We start from the raw sequence: 18,448 nt of genomic DNA, 5'->3' as shown, positions 1-18,448 counted from the left end.
AGCAAATAGCCACTAAAAAAAGCAATCAGGTTAATGGGTTCTTAAAAGAAATATTCCAGACAAAACAGATAATTACGACATATAGGCTAATGCATGAAACACTCAGATGATAAAGGTGCTTATAAACAGATAAAGTACAACATCTAGACCTTCCTGACACGCTTGATCATGACGCTGCGGCTGTCCGTGTACTCGTCGGTTATGGGAAGCAGACACGCCCTCATGTCCAAGATCTGCCTGTACATGTCGTAGCATGCGTATGCATCCTTGGCCGCATAGGTTATGTAGGCTAGATTCAGAGGTACCTCCCACGTGTTCAGGTCATCTTCTTTCATGTTGGCGTATCAGGGGTCGATGATGGTCTCAGCGAGGTCAACCACGGAGTCCTTCTCCTGCCCGTTGCTGATGATCTTGTATTGCTTCTGGATGTCGACAAGCTTGTTGCACCAGATGGCTGAATCGTCGCGTTCTTCCTTCTCTCCACCGTAGCGAAGGTGCAGTCGGCGCTGCCGATGAAACGGGCGAATGCTCCAGAATCTGGTGCAGCCATAGGACTGAGGCGAGGCAAAGCTTCACCGAGTTCGTATCGTTGGTGTACATCACATTCAACTTAGTGCAGCCATAGGACTGAACGGCGAACTCAAAGGGGAACTCCTTGCTGAAGTCCATATCTAGCAGGCTCACCCCTCGGATCGCCATAGGAGTCTCTTCGAGTGAACGAGTGTGTAGGCGGCGACAGCAGTTCGTTTATCAGCTCTTGGGGAACTAGATTCAACAGTAAGCTGAGTGTGTACAGGCGACAACAGTTACTACCCCTCCCTCGTCCGCTGCAGGCCCGACAGAAGATGCACCCTCGGCCACACGTCGGTTCATGAGCGGGTCTGTATTGGTACTGTAATAACAGGAGTAGTGGTCACTTTACTTAAATTTAATTAGCTTTAATAGAAATTTATACTTAAAACAAGCAATGCATTCGCTCGTTCTATTAGTGCCACAGGATCAACATGCACAACAATTAGAATTATTATTCTCAGGACGCACACGATCAACACATTTGTCGCACTTTCACAAAGATAATACTACCAAGTTTGAACTGTTTGTTATGGTTGTTGTCCTCTGCATCATCATGCCGTGTTTCCCAGCTTGCAAGATTCAGAATCAACAAATAAGATCCAAATAATAAGTACAACAAAGATGCCTACACATCTCATTGATTCCCAGCTTGCAAGATTCAGAACCAACAAATAAGATCCAAATAGTAAGTACAACAAAGATGCCTACACATCTCATTGATTCCCAGCTTGCAAGATTCAGAACCAACAAATAAGATTCAAATAATAAGTAAAACAAAGATGCCTACACATCTCACTGATTCCCAGCTTGCAAGATTCAGAACCAACCCATTAGAGCCTTTTGATAAAGTGAATATCGGGATTAAATCCATCTTCGCTAGCCATGTCATACAATCGAAGAACTTGGCGAATGCTCTTGACCGCCACAACATCTGTAGTTGAGTATTCCTGTTTGCACATCATGTTTGCACAGCACAAACAAGGAGACAAGGGAGCATGATTTAGCTTTAATAGCGGCCTCCTTGAACTCAACCTCCAGCTTTACTTGGACGAGGTCGGCCTGGAGTTCCATGATTCAATTCATGCGCCTTTTTTGTAGTTCACCTGAAATGAAGCAAAGATTGCATCATTCAGCTAGCAAGAAGTACTTGCTCTTGTGAGCTGGCAGGTTCTTCTTTAGTAGTTGGACTAAAATTGAGGAACATTAAGGTTGGCTGTCCGGCTCATGTAAGGTGCAACTATAATTTTCTTATCCTTTTGTGCAGTTCCACTAAAATAAAGTGCCATTGTGGTGACAGTGACAGATCCATCTTGCAAAGGCTAATAAAATGTTGCACAAGATTACCAGCAGAAACTTGACGGAGATTTTGGAAACTCCAATCACCATTTTGTGCAGTTCCACCAAAATTGAGAGATGTTGCCCACGTGACATTTTAGTTGAACTGCACAAGACGCTCATTCCAAAAAAAGTGTTTTGTGCAGTTCACCAAAAGGTCACAATAGCAACAAGGTGAAATGGATATCCCTATCTGCACAAAAAGATAGAAAGTAAACTATTGCTAGTCAATAAGAATATACGAAACATATACAAAATGAAAAGAAGCATCTTAATTATGTTCATGGCAATCACGCAAGGACAGTAGAAATTTTAAAACATCAGCAATGCTTCATGTTACCAGAAGCATTACGATCAACAATGAGATTCCTCAAATATGGGATTACTTTAATGGTGGCATTGCTTGTTTACCAGACACAATAAATCAACAACAGCTAAAGAGTTGGTTTAAGGGCATGGGACCGTGGGGACACCAGGACACTCAGCAGCGTAAAGGAGCAACTTACTTATCATACTGGGGAAAACAACAGGAGTGCCATTTGTAACACAGTTTAATTGCATCTTATCACTTGAGGCATTAGATTAACAATAACACTGGTTAGACATGTCCCTAAGGTGACAGTGTGATCGCTTCATTTTACATGCGCCCTTACATTAACAACATCAAAAGGTTGGTATAAGGACATGCGACAGTGGACGCATCAGAACAATGTACCTACAAGGAGGCATAAAGTGGTGATGCCGAGTTTGTTCATGCTATGTGAGGGCAGCAAACCTAATCCTGGAGACCTCGTACTATGTGAGGGCAGAAAATCCAATCCTGGAGACCTTTTACTATGTGAGGGCAGCAAATCTAATCCTGGAGACCTTTTACTATGTGAGGGCAACAAATCTAATCCTGAAGACCTTTTACTTTGTGAGGGCAGCAAATCTAATCCTGAGACCTTTTACTATGTGAGGGCAACAAATCTAATCCTGAGACCTTTTACTATGTGAGGGCAGCAAATCTAATCCTGGAGACCTTTTACTATGTGATGGCAGCAAATCTAATCCTGGACATACTCTGTTGACTTGTCCACCAGCCGCCACTTTCTATCCTTTTTTCAACCAATAATATATATGTTCCTTATCCAGTTTGTACTGCGTTTTACCATTATTTCCCTTTTCAACCAAGAGACCGGTTGGGTATCCGGTCTCTACTACTTTCACCATATTATTTCCTATTTGAATCAAGTCCTAGATTCATGCTACAACTTTCCCCCCTTTCTTCGTTGTTTGAACAAAGCCCTAGAGTCGAATGCATGAAGTAGCTTTACCTCTAATAATACTAAAAATTTAGGTGGCTTTGGAAGAGCTGATGGGAGTAGAAAAAGATGCACATGTAGACACGTGGGGAGCTGGGGCAGTAGAGCAAGGCCGCTTTCGAAGAACTTATACCCGAGGGTCGCCGGGATGTCGGCAGCGGCAGGTCGGATCTGCGGACAATACAGCAAGGAGGAAGAAGGGCCAGAGGACCTCCCGAGCCGGCGCCGTGTCGAAGAGAACGGCACGGGCAAAGGATCGGGCCCCTCCGGCAGCTGTGTGTTTCCTCCCTCGGCGGCGATGACCGCATGAACGATGCACCTTTTAGTCCTCTACACACACCGGCCGAAGGGATCCGGCCGGATCTGTGACCAGCGGTGAGCAGAGAGAAAATGTCGCTACCGCTGTCTTGTTTATATCTGGAGAGGATGAGAGAATGAAGAGAGCAACCCTAGTAAAGCAAGCGCTTGGGCCCCTACGTCCATATATAGTGGAGTGATTATATTTTTTCTCTCCACAACAAGTGTTTCAATTTGTGTACGTGGCATTAAAGAAAAGAAACTCTCTATTTAAGGTGACTATTGTACGACTCCTACTTACTACTACTAGTACTACAGTATTGTTCACTTGTGCTCCCCGCCCCTCCATTCATTGAACAACCCCACGGGTGAATAAACATACAGTAAGTACTGTATTTATATAGAACGAACAAGCTCGAACTATTTTCGCGCAGTTAAAAGTTGAGGGCGGGGCTTTTCCCGAGCAGTATGCGCGACAGTTTTCGGGTAGGCGGTTTGACAGAGAGGCGAGGAGGGTGAGCGAGTGGGGCTATGCGATTTGACGGCGCGTTACTGCTGGAAAGACTTGTGATATGACCACTCACTATAGTCATGAATTACTGGCGCTCCGACCGGGGTGATGCCCCCCTTCCGTTCCGCACTCTAATCTGGTGCATGACACGTCGACCCGGATGCTGGCTCTCCCACATGTCGGAGTAGTAAGAAGGAGCAAAGAATGATGCGGTATATACTAGTACTATACTACTCCCTCCGTTCCTAAATATACGTCTTTGGAGAGATTTCACTATGGACCACATACGGAGAAAAATGAGTGAATCTACACATAAAATGCATCTATATACATCTGTATGTGGTCCACAGTGAAATATCTACGAAGACTTATATTTAGGAACAGAGGGAGTACTACTCAGGTCGGAGGAGTGTGAACCATGGCAGCCCAGTGAACCAGCAGTGCGAACCACGGTAGCCCAGTGAACCAGCAGTAGAAAACAATGTGGTGATATGGCCATAAAAAACAATGTGCTACGGTCCACACTGTAGCATGTACAGTAACACTCCTCTTTGTTTGGATCCCTGAGTTAGAGCTAGTTTGGGTTGAAATAGCCTCAAATTATCGAAACAAGAGGGGTTAGTTTGAGCTAGTTTTCTCTAACCCAGCTAAAAAACTAGCCCAGTGGAGAGGTTCTAATTGGGTTAGTTATCCTCGGGCCCACTAAAAGAGAACTAAAAAAATCTCCCCCGCTCGCACCAGATCACTCCCCCCTCTCGCACGACTCCTCTCTGTTCCCCATAGGGCCGCTCACCCTTTCTCTCCTCTGGCCGCCCTCTCCTTCCGCCCTCCGCCGCCCTACTCCGGCCGCTCTCTCCCAACGGCCTTCGAAGGTCGCCCCGCCCCCCCTTCACCAGTCGTTTTTCTCCCTCCGTCGTGCGCGGCGGCGGCGCATCTACCAGGGAGGTCGCGAGAGGGGTGAGTTTGTTTCTAGAGGCCCAAATTCTGATTTGGAAAAAGTAGATCCTGATCAAACTTGGTATAGATTTGTGGTGCACACATGGAATTGTTTGATGCTGCTTGAGGAGGTAATAAATCTTTCTAGAGGCCCAAAGATTCAGGTCACCTTTCTAGGTATTTCAATTTCAGGCTTGCATTATTTCTAGAGGCCCAAAGATTCAGTTCACCTTTCTAGGTATTTCAATTTCAGGCTTGCATTATTCTAGAGGCCCAAAGATTCAGTTCACCTTTCTAGGTATTTCAGTTTCAGGCTTGCATTATTTCTAGAGGCCCAAAGATTCACTTCACCTTTCTAGGTATTTCACTTTCAGGCTTGCATTATTTCTAGAGGCCCAAAGATTCAGTTCACCTTTCTAGGTATTTTAGTTTCAGGCTTGCATTATTTCTAGAGGCCCAAAGATTCAGTTCACCTTTCTAGGTATTTTAGTTACAGGCTTGCATTATTTCTAGAGGCCCAAAGATTAAGCTCCCAGTCGGCGGCAAGCGGCCCTACTACCCATGCCGGTGTCGACCTCAACTCGCAAGGGCCGGCGTCGGAGGGGTTCCCGGGGCTTGGGCTCTACAGAGCCTTCCTCTAGAGCGACGATGGCGAGCTCCTCCCTCGGTGCGTGAGGGGCTCCGGGCTCCCTCCCTATCGTGAATGACTTCCGTGATGAGTTGGCTCATTCTTTGTTTCATGAAGTGTTTTTTTATTTTGTGAAGCTTGATTGACGACTTGTATGTTTAAGTGGGATATCTCATTTGTATGGACAAAGTAAAAAATTATCATGTTTTGCAGCTTGATTTGTATAGATGGTTCGTTTATGTCAATTGTGAGTGGGAGGAGGCCACAGAAGAGGCGGTCACACCAAGATGGTGCTTGGATCCAAGGGACTTATTTTAGTCTGACTAAAAATAGTCTCTTTAAGAGGCTAAAGTTCCAAGCACCCGTGACTAAAGAGGGGCTAAAACTAGTCTTGAGACTAAAAAAATTTAGTCAGGGGTACCCCTACTAAAATGTGGATTAGTCCTCTCTCTCCTCATTTAACTCCTCTCCTTTAACACAGGCGAGTTCTGGATTGGAGGGTTTGGAGGATAATAAATGCTCATTAACTTGATTTTAGTCTCTTTAGTATCTGGATCCAAGCATGGGTGAGGCTAGCAAGTTTTAGTCCCACTACTTTTAGTCATGGAACTAAAACGTATCCAGGCACCCTCCAAATCCGGCAGGAAATAGGGTCCAAAGTAGTCAAATGATTGAGATAGAGCATTTATTGTCAATCTAACCCTGCCATCCATACACCTCTTTGGTTTAGAGTTAGTTCAGGGTTAGAATCTAACTCTAACCTCTAACTGAGTTAGAGTTCTCATCGTCTCGGTTCATTGCCATCATACTTTCCCCATTCCTGTGTTTTCAGTATCCTGCGAATCAAAGAGGCCCTTTTTTCTTGCGGGAAAAATCAAAGAGGCCCTTAGACTGGTTTCGGTCCGGTCATTATTTATAAACGTGTTATGTCCAAAATTTAATGAGCGTGCTCCGGTTTCCACGAAAATAATCCGGTTTCATGTAGTAATTCATTCATTCATTTATTCTTCTGCTGGGGTTTGCATGTAATTCGTGAGGTGTGAAATGTAAAGTACCCCGACATATGCTCAGAGTTGTGCATGCACTATGACCCAAATGCTCTATGTCCCACATGTCGGCGAATGGGAGCACGTGGAAATAGCCTAGGAGTACATAGAGGAGGATAAATGCGTGAAATAATATGTACTGTGAAGCGTAGCCGCGGTTCGAAAAGGAGACCTAAAGTGATGACAGCTATAGGTCGCACGCACCCAACTAGTGGTACTAGACATACGACTAATTTTTCCCTCAAAAAAAGGTGCTTGTGGCTTCTGGTCACTTGGTCTTGGATTGGAGTGAGCAATGTTGCGCAGAGACTTCGGAGTAGATGGATTGGAGTGGTGGGGCACCTTTATTATATGAGAGTCCAAACTCTGTTGCATTCACATCGTGCTGGCTCTATTCTGCTTCTCCAATTAATTCCCTCTGCATGTAATTGAGGATGCATCATTGACCGTTCAATGTCTCGGGAACCGCTACCCTCTCCCTCCTTTGAATTCAAGCACCTATGGACCCGTCGACAACGAGGTGCCTATGGTGACTTCGTAAATTTCAAGATGATAGTGCTGTGCGTGTGTGCGTTCATAGGGGTGAGTGTATGCACGTGTATATGAGCGCTTGCGTCTGTACTGTGTGAAAAAAAACGTAAATGCGTTTCAAAAAGAGACTAGTCAGTATACTCAATATTGTGCACCTCGGAGAGGAAAACGATAGAACTACTACATATTTATTTACGGTGCAGATTCACTCATTTTGCTCCATATGTACTCCGTCTCGGTGTAGTCTAGTCACTTGTTGAAATCTCTAGAAGGGAAAATACTCCTTTCTGGTTTACAGGGCTATACTAGCAAGTAGTTGTACGTACTAGTACAATAGTGGGCTCACATAGCAATTTTGTCTCATGCAAGAGCCTGGCTATATGCGTGCTCCAATGTTCGCAACTGCAACGTTCGGTTTGCGCTTGGCTCTTCGCCTCTTCGAGAAGGCGAACAATGATGTTACTACTACTGCTTCTACAGTGTCGAATCCACTGCTGCATGTCCGTCCACCGCGAGAGGGACGGATAGCTTGTTGTAGAAATACTACTAAGAAAAAGCCTGTCCTCGTTTGCTAGCAACCGCGCGCATGGGTGAGGGAGAAGGCGTGTAGTAAAATCAAGCTTCTCCTCATTGTACGAGTTGACGTGACACATCATAGCACTGGCCCCACATGCTTGCCTCTAAACTTGGCTGAAAGACCCGCAGTGTACAATGTATTTGCTGCAACCTCTAACATTTACCCACCACAAATTAAAATATATGTGGCCGTAGGCATCGTTCTGATGCAGAGGCCGGGGAGTCCCCCCTTTTCGAAAAAAAAACAAATTAAAATATATATTCCTGTCTTGACCAGATGAGCGTGCAAACTACAATCACCAGGGTGTCAGGTAGGGCAAAAAGACTATTTTAATTTTTTTAAAAACTTCGAGACGGCCACATAGCATGGAGCCGACCCCAACGATTTTAAGCTTATAGGCACGGTACACGCTATCCTAGACTACTCTACACATGAAACTGTCACACAAGCGTCCGGGCTGCGCTTGGCTCTTCGCCTCTTCGGGAAGTCAAACAATGATGGAGTACTAGTACTGCACTGGAGGAGTACTACAGTATGCTTCTGGCCATCTAACACCGATTGAACTGCTGCATGTCCACCGGGTGCGGGAGGGAGAGCGTGTAGCGAAAGCTTCTCCTAGTCTTGCCAGCCACCACACTCATGGGCGAGGGAGGGACGCTCCTGCCTTTGCGTGTATGACAGGTGGGCCCAACAGGTGTGTGGCCAACCTGTCATACAGCCAAAGGCAGGTGCAGTTAAGTCCGCGAGGGAGAGGATAATCAAACTTGTCGTTGATGTACGAGTTGACGCGACACATCAAAGCACTGCACTCGATATATTTCAATAATTTGCGTTTACCGATGCATTAATTACAACACATGCATGCATGCCGTGACTCTCCTTTTGATACTTGCTTTCTAATACCCCGGTCCAAGTCGAGAGATGGTTGTGCATGAGGAGGGCGAGATCATGCAGACCGAACAGGACCCGACGATGGAGCTCTCTAAGGTCTTGATGGACCTCACCGTGCTCCACTGCCCCTTGTGCCTCCACCCCTTGACGCCTCCAGTGTATGAGGTTTGAATACACCTCGTCCGTTCGGCTGATTGAGCAAGGTGCAGGTTTCTTGATTGATGTGCTGTTCGATTGATTTCTGCAGTGCAAGGGAAGGCACCTGGCCTGCGCGGACTGCCGCGTCGAGCGCCCCGGGAACCAGCGGCAGTGCCAGAAGTGCGAGTGCGGCGATGGCTTCGACGTGCAGAACACGGCGGTGGACTCCGTCCTTTCGTCGGTGAGGGTGGAGTGCCCGCACGAAGGCCGTGGGCTCTACGTCACTTACCACAAGCTCGCCGATCACCAGAGCGTGTGTCCGCTCGCGCCCTGCAAATGCCCCGTGCCCGTCTGCGGCTACGAAGGCCCGCCGCCGGCGCTCTACCACCACATCAGCACTGCGCATCCCATGCCCGTGCACATGATCCAGTACGGCAAGGTGCTCCAGCTACAAGTGCCACTGTCGGAGCCACGGCTCTTGCTGTTCGCGGAGGAGTACCGCCGCGCGTTTTTCTTGGTCGGTGGCATGCTCGACATCGGCGCGCCTATCACCGTGTCAGTCGTCTGCATCAGAGCGGGGGCGTCCCCACTGCCGCACTATGTGGCCAAGCTGTGGGCGAACGGCCCACCAGGGGAGCCCGAAGGCACGACCGACGCCATAGAGGTGGAAATGGAGTTGACAAGCAGCAAGGATACCGATGACGTCGACGTGCAGGAGCTGACCTTCTTGATAGTTCCGCCCAAGTAGCTGGCCGGGGCTAAGCTTGTGTCCCTCCACATTCAGATTGACAAGCTCACGTCCTAAATGTTTCTATAGTGCCTTCTGTTTATCTTAGTAATATGCTAATATAGGGATTACCTTGGTCTACTTTAGCTTAAGAAATGGTGGGTTTTGGTGGCGATGCATCAATTACTTCGACATCAGATCAGTAATTTTCAACAGTCGAACGGATATTTTGTGTTTGTTGGATATAAAGTTCCTTTGGGTAAGAAGTACTCAAAAAATTATGTTTATCAATGCATTAATTGCAATGCATGCATGCATAAAGTACTGCATTGGTCAATTTTCTCTTAATACTTGCATGCAATGATTTAATGCACCTTGGAATCTGAACATGTGTTGGGGAACAACCAAATTGAGCCTTATAAAATGGAAAAACTAAAATTTTGAGAGAATCCCTATAAAACTGGAAAGGAGGGAGTAGAAAAAGAAGTACTCCATCCGGGAATAGTGCCGCACTTCGAAACTAGAATCGTCAATAAATTTTGAGCTTGCGTCTCGTCACATTCCAAATTACTCCATGCTATATTGAATTGCAAACTTGTTCACACCGATCACAACCTAAACGGTTTCCCACTTAGGAGTGTACTAGTACTCGGTTATAAATACTAGTATGCCAAGATGACTGCACATTCCTCCTCAACTCCTCATCCACAAAAACAAACAAGTCATTCAGCATCATTCCCTTGTGTCTGCCATGGCCAGCGTGAGTTCTGGGTCGTGAGATTGCCACCAGGGAGAGGCGAGCATGGAAGCGAAAGCACGAGGGATGTCCTGCCTCGCTACGAGTGCAGCCGACATGTCCTGCCGCGCGGTAGTAGCAGCACAGAGGTCCCGCCGCGCCGCTGAAGCAGCACGGTGGTCCCGCCGCGCCGTCGATGCATCAGATTGATCCGGCCACGCCGCAGAAGCAGTAGAGTTGTCCCGCCACGCCACGAATGGAGCAGAGATGTCCCGCTGCGCTGCGGCGGCCTGGGAAAATTTCTCGCAGGCAGGCGACGACTGTTACAAGCGCATGCATGTGATCGTCCATAGCCAGATGGATCAGATCTCCGGCTGTGCGAGGTTGCAGGAGGACATGAAAGCCTTTTTTGAACAGGTCGGCGTACTAAGGGAGGGCAATGAGAGGCTCCGGGTCGAGCACGACCTGCTGAGGGAGAAGATCGTCCGAAGTGCAGACCAGCAGGAGGAGATCAGTGCCTTGTTGAAGAGGACCGGCGTCATCGTCAAGAAACTTATGGACGAGAATGACATGCTCCGCAACGAGCGCCAAAGGCTGGTGGAGGAATCTGTGGATGTTCTCAAGTAGCGTATTGAGCACACGAAAGAGCTCATCGCTGCTCGCCTCATAGACTAGTTCCCGCGGCCTGCAGCAACGCATCAAGAAAGAAGAGATCAGCGAGCCAGATCCTTGTCTTCCTTCTTCTTTTACCCTTGTGTATTTCAGGCATAGTCGCATGTGGATTTTTTAATTATCTTTCTAATTATGTAAGACAATTAATCGTCCTTATCTTTCTGTGGAAGATCAATTTTGTGAGGCTGGAATGAAGAAAACTCTTGCTGTGGCGACCCTGGCGTTGCTCTTGTTCTAGTTGCTACTGGGCTTCCTTCAGTTTCCTGGTTTCTTTTGATGTAATAATCAGTTTAGGATGTGGATTGTGTCGTCGGTTGTGAAATTTTGGGAGGTAGCACGAATGTTTGGCCTTTGTTAGCCTCTTGGGATGTTGTGATTTCAATCTGGCAGCTTTTAGTCCTTCGTGTTAGGCTGGAGTTGTGCTGAACTTCTTGTGAATTGTGGTGGTTTTCAGTAATTAAAATCGGAAGGGGCAAGCCCTTCTTTGATCAAAAAAAATTAATCGTCCTTATATATTCACCAGTCTTGCTATAAGTCGCAGTAGATGCTATATAGGTCCGTCGGATCTTACATCAAGATCCGTGCTTTCAGATTTTCTTTTTTCTCTCTTAAATCTCAGTCGAGTGAGACATAGCCACGCCATTAAATAGAGGCTCGGGCGCCATTAATGGAGACCTTGGGAGAGAGGTGGACGGCGGATGGAGGTCAAAGGGCTCTCCTCCCGATAAGCACGCGCAGGGGTCTGAACGCATGCCTCTCGTACTCAAATAGCTACCCTGCACGATGCCTCCTAGCTAATAAAAAATGGGGACGCGTGGCGGCACTTAAATGGTACTAGTAAGTATAACGCCCACGGTTTCAAAAATACTTGTGTTTCCGATTGTAACGTGACATCACTTGTTCCAAAATGACTTTGTTGATTGTTAATGTGTGCGCCTTCGCAAATCGGACTGCAAATTTACCACAGCATGTTGGTGCCATGTCATGGCACCAAGCCAAGTTTCATTATTTTCATGCGTGTTTTGGATTTACAGGAATTGAAAAACTAAGTTTCTCAATGTTTCCAACCCAGCCACGACGCCCAGAATTTTGAATTTCATTCCCATTTCTTGCATGGAACCTATAAATTTACCCGAGGACACACATGTGATTTTTCAACCAACTTTGGTGCACTGGAACATGTGCTTGTATTTCAAATTTGAATTATGCACACAAAGGTGACACGTTCCCTCCCAGAACCACGAGCCGTCTTGAGAGAAGCTCCGATTTGCAAGAAGCTTATACCAAAATTTGTTCCTATTCGGCCAATTTTTTTAACCACGGCATGGTACTACCATGACATGACACCATGCCAAGTTTCATGGTTTTAAAACCAAGTTTCTCAATGTTCTCGACCGAGGCACGATGCCCAGATGTTTGAATTTTATTCTCATTTTTTGCATGGGACCTACTCCCTCCTTCCATCTATATAGGGCCTAATGTGTTTTTCAAGACAGCCTTTGACTATTGACAACATTAATAGCACATGAGATGTATACTATGAAAATTATATTATTGGAAGCTCCTTTGACATTCAAATTTGAAGGTATGCTTTGTGTAAATTGCATGTCATATATTATTGCTCTAACGTTTGGTCAAAGTTAGCCTCGAAAAACGCATTAGAACCTATATAGATGGAAGGAGTGAGTAGAAATTCACCCGAGGACACAAATGTGATTTTTCAACCAACTTTGGTGCACGGGAGCATGTGCTTCTAGTTCAAATTTGAATTATGCACATTAAATGACCAAAAACTCAATTGATGTGTAAATAAGGCCAAACGAAGCCGGAATAATTCCAAAATTGAACAGGGCACGCATGTAGTTCTATGTTGCCTTTGTAAATAAACTCAAGGGGGACAACGTATATCGTTTCGCACTCAAAGGTGGCACGTTCCCTCTCAGAACCACGAGCCTTCTTGAGAGAAGCTTCGGTTTGCAAGAAGCTTATACCAAAATCTGTTCCTATTTGGACAATTTTTTTACACAACATGGTAGTACCATGACATGACATCCATGCCAAGTTTCATGATTTTCAGACGTGTTTTGGATTTACAAGAATTTTAAAACCAAGTTTCTCAATGTTCTCGGTTGAGCCACGATGCCCAGATGTTTTAATTTTATTCTCATTTCTTGCATGGGACCTATAAATTCACCCGAGGACACAAATGTGATTTTTCAACCAACTTTGGTGCACAAGAGCATGTGCTTGTAGTTCAAATCTGACTTATGCACATTAAATGACAAGAAACTCAATTAATGTATAAAAAACAACAAACAAACCCAGAATAATTCCAAAATTTAACAGGGCACTAATGTAGTTCTATGTTGCCTTTGTTAAGAAACTCAAGGGGGGGCAGCGCATATCGTTTCTCACTCAAAGGTGGCACGTTCCCTCTTAGAACCAAAAGCTTCCAAATCGGCCCAATATTTTTACCACAACATGTCAGTGCCATGACATGACACCATGCCAAGTTTCCTGATTTCCAGGCGAGTTTTGGATTTACATGAATTAAAATCAAAGTTTCTCGATGTTCTCGGCCGAGTCATGACACCCAGATGTTTGAATTTCATTCTCATTTCTTCCATGGGACCTAGAAATTAAACCAAGGACACACATGTGATTTTTCAACCCACTTTGGTGCACCGGAGCATGTGCATGCAATTAATATTTAGATTATGCACATTAAAAGTCCAGAAACAAAATTAATGTATAGAAAGGCCAAATGAACCCGAAATAATTCCAAAATTTAACAGGGCACTCATATAGTTCTATGTTGCCTCTGTAAATAAAATCAGGGGGGTGGCAGCGTATATCGTTTCGCACACAAAGGTGACACGTTCCCTCTTGGAACCACGAGGCTTGTTGAGAGAATCTCTTGTTTTGCAAGAGGCTTATACCAAAACTTGTCCCAATTCAACCAAAAATTATACGTATGAAAACATGGTTTAGATTATCCCAAACATCTCGCTACCTAGACCAATAATGTACTATGATTTGAATTCAACATAAAATAGATACAAATATTTGAATTGGAGAGCGTATGGTACATGTAGTTCATAGTGAAATATGATTACCGCTATATGTATGTTTTTTGTTATCAAGATAATATTTAAATTATTGTATAACTTGACAACAATCATATTCAAATAAGGAAAATTGATTCAAATTTAGTCCATATGGTAGACGACAATATATATGTTCACATGGTGGAGTAAAATGTTCATATATGATGGAAGATCAAAATGTACGACTACATCAATTATAAACCGCAAGGTCACTTAATGATATATTCGAATTCAACATAACGTGGATTCAAAAATTGAAATTCGAGATCATGGCATCTGTAATCATATAAAAAGGGACATTACTCTTTCTTTGGTGGGAATTGATTTGTTTTTTGTTGTTGTTGAGCAAAGTGCAAATCGATTTGGTAATGTGCAGGGTAATCTTGTTCTCTCGATTTTTTTACATTTTTCTTGTAGTTTTTTCAATGGCATCTATAGTAATATAGTAAAAGGGGACATGACTCTCTTGTGTCTTGTATGAATTGTTTTTTTACACATTAAGTTTGTTCTGCCGAACAAGGAATCCGCGCCTTGTTATCCCGGAATTTTCAAGCTCAAGTATCTTTTGTCTCACCTGCTTTGAAACTCCCGCTTCTTCAACCCACGTCGCGCCTTGTTATCATGAAATTTGGATGCGCGCGAGAACTCCCTCCTCATCCGAAATCGCTCCCGCAACCCAGACACGCGAAATCCCCCTTCTACCCCTCAGCTGGAAATGATGCTCCACATCGCGGTGTCAAAACCGATGGGGGTATGCTGGTAACTTGCCCTACATTTTGGACAAGTGCATCCCTAAGCTTGGCTCCCCCCTCCCCCTTCGCTCCTCATTCGTACACCGAGGCCGCCAAAACCCGCGAAACCCCACGCTCCTCCGTCGGCCTCCCGACCGCCGCCCAGCCGGAGACTCTTCCCCGACTATGTCGTCCACCGCAACAGCTCGCCGTCCCTCATCCGCCTCACCGGATGAGGATCCGTTGTCGATCTCGTCGTCCCGCGGGATCAGCCGCCCCGTCCTCCACCTCCAAGGAGCTGCCCTGATGTTCGCCTCGTCTACCGCGCCACCTCAATCCCCACAGCGCCGTCTTGACCTGCCCCACCGGAACCGCAACACCCTCACCAATTCCTCCAATGAAGCCGAGGCCAACTCGGCGCCACCAAGGAGGTTCTGCACTCACCGCTGCATTTTATCTTTTATTCGATCTCATGGGGCTACCGGTGCTTGATACCGAGCAGACATGGCGTGTCTCCATCGACGGCGCCGTCGCCGGCCACATCATCCACGACGTCTCTCCCCCATGTCATTTCTTCCTCAATGGCGACTTCCACAACGGCACTAGTTGTAGCTGCTCCGGCTCTCGCTCGCGCCGTGGCTCTGTTCTTGCTGTCGGTCACGCTGCTGCACTGCTCCTGCTTTCGTTCGTGCTGCTGCTCTGCTCTTGCTCTCGCTTGCGCTGCTGCTGCTGCTGCACGGCCTCCGTCAGCTACAGGAGTTGCTGCTTTAGCACTCGCTCGTGGTGCTACTGCACGACTTGCTCTCTGCTAGTGCGTTCCCTTCTCGAGCGTCTGCTGATTTAGATCACTACTTCTCTGCTACTAGTGCTCGAACGCCCTAAACATCTATTGCAATGCTCTGTTACTAGTTCAATCAGTTTCGACAGTAAAATTCAGTTTCAACTATGAAGTTCATTTTCTCTAGTTAAGTTCAGAGTGAACAGTACTTACAACATCTGTTGGAGCGGCCGTGGCGTGGATGATGCGTTTTACATCTAGCACTTTTTGGTGATGTATTTTACATCATCTATTGCAGATGATATTAGGGTCCCACTTCAGATTAACGTTGTCTGTCTTGTTATGCTTCAGCCTCGTCGCCGTACACCTTAGCGGAGCTGCTCCAACGATGGAACTGTCCATCACAGCGGAGCACTACCCTCGGCGCCGTTTCTAGAGGCCTCGGATCTTCTTCCCCGCCTCCGACAGTCACACCACATCATCACCATCCTCCACGCCCAACCCAATGATGCTGAGGTCCACAAGGCTATGCCAAAGAGGTTGTACACTCGTCGCATCACTTTGTTTCTCCATTCCTCTGTTCTTCCAATTCATGTGAGCCAAACACCCAGGTTGACTGAAATCCTATGTTTCCAAATGCTTTGTTTTGCACGTGCATTCCTATCCTATTCCTGTGTTTTTCCTGTCCCTGCGTTTATAGAATCATCCAATTCTAAGGAGCCCTTACAGATTTACTTCATTTTCAGATAGGCGTCAAAGAAAACTCTGTGTGTTATGTCCTGCTCCTGCCGTGCCGTCATCCACCCCACCTAAGCTGCACCATCGACAGAAGCGTTCACTACAGCAGAGATCCCTCCTGTAGACTTCCTTTCGCCGCCTCAGATCATGTTCCCCGTTGCCGGCAGCCACGCCAACTGCATTATCATCATCGACTGAGCAGATGAACCTGAGGACTACACAGTTCCGGAAGAGAGGTCGCAGTCTTTCGTGTTTTCTTACGTTATACATCGGTTATTATTACCTGCTACTCTATCGTTCAATCTTGAGTTTTGAATTGCCCATGGGTCTCATATCGAGCCAGCAACGAATAGTATCTGTCTACTATCTGGTTCATATGGGGTCTTCTATGTGGTTCATGTTGGGTGGGCAACAAACAATAGATGATCCGTTGTCTATCTTTTTAAACTGAAGCTATAATCTACCTGCTATCATTAGTTTTGGATCCATCCACTCGTTTGCTACCATCAGTCTTGATTTTTGCATGCACCCCTTAGGCCTTACAAAATCTAACTATTTTTTTTATTATGCATGTCAGATATTGTACACAATCGTATTGAACATGTAGAGAAAAAGAGAAGACCGTTGTGTGCGAATATAATGTCATGCAGACGCCGCTCCATGGTGGGTGAAGTGGCCCCCCTCTTGCATTTCCAGATTGTATTCCAGAGGAAGATAACTGCTCAGATGGATATTCAGAAGGAGCCGACCACGCCTGTTTACCACCTAAGGTGTTTGCTCTAACCTGGCATGCTGATGTTGGTCATATCATGCATTTGGCGCCTTGCATTGCTTACATTATACATCTTATATGTCATCAGCTTAGTTTAGATTTGCTTTGTGTGAATGCCACCTGTTTGGTTTCTATATCATACTCCCACCATTCCTAAATATTTGTCTTTTTAGAGATTTCAACAAGTGACTACATACGAAACAAAATGAGTGAATCTACACTCTAAAATATGTCTATATACATCCGTATGTGGTAGTCCATTTGAAATCTCTAAAAAGACAAATATTTAGGAACAGAGGGAGTATATGGGAATTATGCAATGCCATCTTCTTTAGCCAGGCATCATATACGTGAATCATGCAATGCCATCCTGTTTAGCCAGTCATCGTATATGTGAATTGTATTATGGCATATTTTTTTCCATAATGTATTCCATTTGTCAACAACGTTTATACATTCATCTACTCTTCCTGTGCATCAGCCATTTGAGTCGGTCATGGGAAAATCTGGAGTGAAAACAAGGTCTTCTGAGCAGTCAGTGCTACCCGTCGATGCAGATTTCTTGCTGGTTACAGATAGCTCCTCAGAGGAGGATTCAGAGAGAGATGACCAGTCGTATTCCCCCCCGAGGTGCACGCTCTAACTTGGCTGGGTTATATTGCTCATATCATGCATATGGTGTCTTGTATTGCCATGCCATCTGCTTAGATTAGACATGCTTTGTGTGAATGCCTCCTGTTTGCTTTCTATATCAGATATTTGAATTATGCAATGCCATGTTTTTCAGCCAGTTATCATATATGTGAATTATGCACCACCACGGAGCCAGGCATCATATATGTGAATTATCTCATGCCATCTTTTTTTCATTACGTATTCCATTTGTCGACAATCTATGTATATTGAACTACTCTTCATGTGTATCAGCCATTTGAGCCAGTTATGGAAAAATCTGGAGTGAAAACAAGGTCTTCAGAGCAGGCAATGGTACCTGTTGAAGCATATATCTTGATGGTTACAGGGAGCTCCTCAGAGGAGGATTCAGAGACAGATGACCAGTCCTATATCCCACCTGAGGTGTATGCTCTAAGTTGCAATGTTTATATTTCTCATATGATGCATATGGTGTCTTGCATTGCTTAGTTTAGACATCATATGCACAATATTGAATTCTATCTGCTTAGTTTAGAGATCATACATGCGAGTGCCAGCTGCTTAGTATATGAATCAATTATGTCAATTATATCATGCCATCCTGTATACTTAGACAACATGTATGTGAATTATTTCATCCCAACCTATTTTAGAAAGACATCATATAGTTTTGTCATGTCATCCTGTTTAGGTACTCATCATATGTTGAATTATGCCATTATATCCTGTTAAGTTATCCATCATATATCTGAAACTGTGTCATGCT

The sequence above is a fragment of the Triticum urartu genome, chromosome 6 (assembly GCF_003073215.2).
Source record: "Triticum urartu cultivar G1812 chromosome 6, Tu2.1, whole genome shotgun sequence".
NCBI classification, from domain to species: Eukaryota; Viridiplantae; Streptophyta; class Magnoliopsida; order Poales; family Poaceae; genus Triticum; species Triticum urartu.
Note: the sequence above shows the minus strand (reverse complement) of the source record.